This window comes from Pistacia vera, unplaced genomic scaffold (genome assembly GCF_008641045.1).
Source record: "Pistacia vera cultivar Batoury unplaced genomic scaffold, PisVer_v2 Contig40, whole genome shotgun sequence".
Lineage (NCBI taxonomy): Eukaryota > Viridiplantae > Streptophyta > Magnoliopsida > Sapindales > Anacardiaceae > Pistacia > Pistacia vera.
Window position 1 is genome coordinate 397,404 of NW_022196224.1, and position 6,059 is coordinate 403,462.

The window sequence follows — 6,059 nt, forward strand, 5'->3', positions numbered from 1 at the left end:
GTCATTCAATCATCCTAAAACATATCAACTTGTTTCAAAGAGTTTATATAAATAATTTATACTTAACACAACATATTATCACTAAATGATTAGTTCTGAATCTCTCCCTCCAAATTTTTTTTTTTTTTTAAAAAAAAGGTATGAAAGATGGCGAAGAAACCGTTCATAGTGCCTTTTCATATTCAATATAATTACTTTATGAAATGTTTAATAATTCATCTTCTGTGAAACCAACGTTTGATTTGGATATAATTTATTTATACAAAAGGGATATGAGATACTCATTTTTAGCAAAGCAGGGGCTTTTCAAAGTCCTTAATATATGAAAACTCAACCGACAAATGGTTATTTAGCTCTGAACAAACAAAACCAATGATTTTTGCTGTTGTAGCACCATATGACATTTTGTTCAATGACACTGATATAGCAAACTTATTTTTTATGTCATAGAAACCCGTTGATCCACCTATGCATGAGTGCCCATAACCAATAAGTGATCCATCCTCATCTTTGTACCTCATAAATCCCAGTACAAATGCTCCATTTGGAAAATCCATATTCTTATAATCACCCACACCCAAGAATGCATCATGGATTCTAGGGTTACTAAAAATCTTGCCACCATTATTTATGGGCCTAGTGTTAGCATCATCACTAGCATCTTTACCCTTATTATTTGTATTGTTCTTTCAAGCAGCAGGCACCTCCTTGCTTTTCTCACCTTTTGGCTTTTTTGATTTCTCATGTAATGAAAATGTAGGGATGTGAGTGTGACTACCAAGTGGCGGCTTAGATAAAGAGGAATGTGGGGGTGGGATAACTCCCCCATCAGCTAGGGCTACATAGTAGTGTGCAATTGCACGGGTTAAGCAATGTCCATTAGTAGCAGGTAAGATGGCACGACGAATGTTCAGCATGTTAAAAAAAACCGGCAAAGTGGTGATGAGCTCTGCAATTTGGTCTAGGCAATAAGTAGAGGGTAAGTCAAGATGGTAACCTCTGTCTGCGTACTTGCTGAGATCATATTCATCTATTGTAAGAGTTGCAAGTCGAGATTCCACACATGGAAGGTAGCCATTGAAAGGCATGATGATGCCATTGATGACACCTAACTCGGTTTTATAGTTTAGTTACAGTAGACTACATAATTTATGTTCTTCTTTTGAATAGAACATTATTGTGTGCATATATTCATGTAAACCTATGTTGATACAAAAATTTGCACCAACTAGAGTGATCTGATCGACCTTGGCGGGATCGAAACTGTTGTGTGTGTGACTACGGATAATCAGCGATGAGCAAGTGATGAATGTCAAAAGTAAATGACAATGAGATTTTTAAAGTGGTTTGACAAGATAAACTCTTGAGCCTATGTCCACTGTTCTTGTATTTGTTGTGAGAGCTTACAGTTTAAGTTCTATTAGAATTTTCTAACCCCCTTTTCATCATTTGAAGGGGTTTATATATAATGTTCGTACAAAGGAAAGAGCTAAAATAAAGGGATTGTAATTGATTTGAAATGTAACTCTTATATTCTTATGATTAGGCACTGTGATTGCGCAAAGATTGTTATCAATCTGATCATTCTTGAGATATTTGGGATATGAAGTTATCTGGGAATTGTTTGAATGATCATTCAGATTGTTCGTGACTAGCTTGTGCTGGGTCGAGCTATATCTCGAGGAGCTTATGTTGGGTCGAACAATCAGTAGAGTCGGACTGATTCTATGTCAAGCTACATCCTTGCAGTAGCCTGAGCTTGGTGGAAAAATCACACACAACATTTTCCCCCTAGTGTTCAATGCACGTTTCGGCTTCGAAGACTATTGCCTGATTTGATATCAAGCTCGACACTATTAGCAAGTCATCAAATGCAAGTTTAGTCGAGCCCTAAGGGTCGACCTCATGCTTGGTCGATGACTTCACACTTAGATTTTTATCTTCTATGATACCTGACAAACTCAAAATATGAAAAAGTTAGGGCAGTTATGTAAATTCCACGCAGTCATATAGTATTAAATGCAGCAGCCTTTGGTAATCATGTTTCGTTGTGCGTGGGTGACTACAGCTGTCCATGTGTAGAGTTGAGGTGATGTGTGGCGACGGTTATGATTATAGCAGTCTGACAGTTTGTTGCCCCTCACGGATGGATGACACATGGCCACATCCGAGGGCTGAGATTGCTTGATGAATGAAGGGTTGAGATTCACTATAGATCGATGGTCACAATTGAACCCCACCCTTTTGTCTCCCATGCAAGACACTATACAAACTGGCGAAGTTGTCAGAAACTCATCCAACCTACGAAAATCTTCTGACGTCTTTGTTCACTTTGTTGCTGTTTCATTGTTATCACGGTGCTCTTTCCGGTGAGTTCTTGTACTCCTCTTGTTCTGGTAAGGCTTCTTTTCCTTCTATTTATCAGTTTTTCTGATTTCCGCATCCAAGGGTGGCATTTGATGCGTGCTAATGCAACACCTAATTTTACCTCACTAAATTCTAATGCAAAGTCATGTAGTAGGAAAGAGCAAGTAAGGGTCTTTCCTGTAGAGGATTGTAAACTTAACTAATTATCTACTTCTAACAGGGGTTTGTCATGAATTAAAATAAATTAAAAAAAAAAAAAACCAAGAAACAAACTAAATTCAACAACTTAAATCAAGCAAATACTCTCGAAAGAGAAATATATGAGAGAAATAAGATTGAAGGTTTATTTGCCACCACTAGACATGAATTGCATAAAATAAAAACACTCTTTAACTTTCTACCCTCTTGATCACATCAGCTTAGAAAATATCAAACGTTGATAAGTTCCATCTCTCCTTACTGAGTCGTTAGGCTAGACACAGTCGTGGCCCAATTCCATATTTATTAAATAACCTAGGATACGATCTCTAGATTCAAAGTAATAAAAGCATTAAGAAGTACTAAATCAAGGCTAAACTCATATGGTTGGTTTAGTTATCTTGAGTGATTATTCCCAATGCATGGAAGCATACACTTTACCACTAGTTATTTAGGTTAATAAAGTGATTCCGTTCTAAACAACCTAAATTGGCAATAATAGATTAACCCTAACTATTTAATAGGCCACTTAAACAATTAAGAAAATCTATTTAAACCCTATTCTTAGAGAATAAATCACATAATCAAGAGGGATCAAAAGATAAAAAGATGCATATTTTATTAATAACAAGACATATCTAGGGTTTTGAAATTACCCTCAATCACAAAAGAGTTAGTTACCCATGAATAAAAATAAAAACATTAGGGCATTCATGATAACAAATAATACAAAGATGAAAGAAAAACTTAGGAAAGCTTGAGTAGATTAATGGAGTTGATAATGATCTTCTCCAATCTTCTCTCCAAGCCTCTTTCAATCTCTCTTAATCTCTATATTATTGAGTATTTTTTTTGTTCTCTATCCTCTCTCTTGTTTAAAAAATACCTAAAGACATCATTTTATAGTGCTAGGGTTGTGGGAAAAATAAGGAGAACAAAATTCGGATTAAGTTTTACAAGACTTCTTGTTTATCTAAAATTCCCGTTCTATGCTGCGGTGCCAATTTTTATGCCTTGGCACCAAACTCATTCATCACGCCTTCCTCAGCATGAAATTTTCATGCCTCGGCACACTTTTTGCAGAAATCCTCCCTTCAAACCCGAGAGTAGATACAACGACGCCAGAAATTTTCTGTCATGGCACTGAAATATCTTCATTTTTGAGTACAAAAACGTCATAATCTGAAGAAGTCATAAACACAAAAGTTGTATCCCTGTGAGTTAGCTTTCCAATGGTTCAATAATAAGCCCAATAAGATATAAATAGCTCAAGTTATCATCGAAATACCGAAGCATACTCAAAACTGGAGCATTTTCCAGATTTTGCATGTGACGGTAAATCCACCTTATCTTCCTCGTCTCAACTCCGATTTTTGAACCATTTGTTTCTAGTCAGCAAAAATCCTCTCGCCAACATCATATCCCATCCAAATATTATTTTTAAACAATTATTCCCTATAAACACAACAAAAACCCCTGTGATCTCGAAAAGTGTATTTATGAAACAATTAAGTTAATGTACGCAAATTAACCCTACTTTCCCACAAACAATACCTATAAACCACTAAGTATAAGTGCATTTTCAAGCACTTATCACCATTTTTGTGGCCACATTGAGTTTTCTAGGGCTTTAGTAGGGTTTTTTGGTGTGTCACCCGCAGTCTTGGGTTTAAGGAGGGTTTATCGCGGTGGCCACCGGAAACCTGGGTAGGTGTCGCGCACTTGTCGTGTGGCGCGAGCTATCTTGGGTGCCTGAACTGAAAGCAAGTGTGAATAGGTCACTAAGTTTTTCGGGCTCTGACACATGTTCACTTTTGTTTTAGGTACCTAGAAGCGAGCTATAATTATGTCTTCGTCTAGCAGCCACACGATTGATTGCATGTTGGACTCACCTGTGGGCTTGGCAGTCCTTGGGGATATAACCCCTAAGGTCTCCGAGGAAATCACTGTGTGAAACTGGGACCCTGACACGGCGGGCTTCTCCAATTGTGCCTCAGTATAGTTGGCTCAATCAAAGAGGTCTCTAGTTCATAGGCTGTGAAGGGAACCACGATCCTCGATTAATGTCGAGGATCTGAAGCGCATAAGAGAGGTTTATGTGCCTTAGCTTAATTTGATGGTTCCAGGGGACTTTTCTTGAAAGAATCCCCCACCTAGATGGGTGGCGATCTTTGAGACCCTCTTGAGATGCAGGATATCTATTTCGCCTCATTATTTTATTGACAACATTTTGAGATGGTTCAACACCGTTCCTCTCCAGTTGTCAGCGAACTCATATGTCATAATCATAGGTCTGTACATAGCGTACATGATGGCTGAATTGGGCGAGCCATCTATCGAGGAGCTTATCTATCTGTATAGGCTCAAAAAAGGGCAAGAACAAACGTACTACCTTTCCAAGGTGAGGAAGGTACGTTTTAATAGGCTGGTCGATGTCCCAAAGAAGGTCCCACATTGGGACTCCTAATTTTTCTTCTACGAAGCCCGGGAGACTGGTGTTTTTGCTTTGGAAGCGAGTAAGACTTCAACTTCCCGTACATGTGAGGATCGTTTTTGAACTTTGTTTTCTAGCTAACTGAGTTGTTTTATTTTGCAGTTAACATCGAGTAGAACTATCTCTCTGCCGCGAGCTTGCAGAGGCTCCAACGTTTTAGCAACCTTTTTGACGGATAGCATGACATTAACGAGATCATCACGCTTCCTCACTTGAGGGCATACGGCTTCTGTCGGGATGACACCAAGTTTCTCACCATTCTTCAAAAAGGTTCAGGTTATCGTTTGCTCGTGCTTATTTTTTCGCGCAGATAGGTCGCTCACCATTTGCTTCTCTTTTTTTGCAGAAATGTGGGTTGTAAAGCCAAAAGGCCTTAAGAAGAAGGCAACAGCTTCGACAGCTGCCAAGAAGACATCAAATGCTTTAGCAATGAAGTAGCCCATTGACATTGCTGGCATGAAATGCAATGGGCGCGAGCTTGGGGAAGGCTCTAGCTTGAAAAAGCCTATGGCTGCCTTGAAGGCAGTTAGTGAGAAGAGTGCCCTTGAGCCGCAAAAGGGGCCTGTAAAGAAAACACCCGAGTTGACCGGAGGCTCGGGAAAATAGAAGGCACCTGAGCAGAACGTGGGCTCAGGTAAAAAGAAATCGATCGAGCCTCTAGAGGGCTTGGGTAAGCAAAAGGTGGGCAAGCAGTAGGTTGGCTTGGGCAAGGAGGTCACCATGTAGGCTGACAGCCCAAAGAATTAACGACCAAGGATTCGACCAAGAAGAGGTCCGCTCCTGCAGGCAAGGTTGGCACTACTAGGGGGAGTAAGTCCAACGTGTCTTAGCCGGGAGGCAAGAAAATGGAAGAAGCAGCTCAAGCTACGGTTGATGCACTGATCAATCAACTCCCTGACCATATCAGTGTTAGGGCTACAGTGGCTAGGGATTGTGTCACCCCCCGAACATTCATGGGCATTAGAGACTCGCCTCCCACCTAGATACTGGCCTTGGTGTG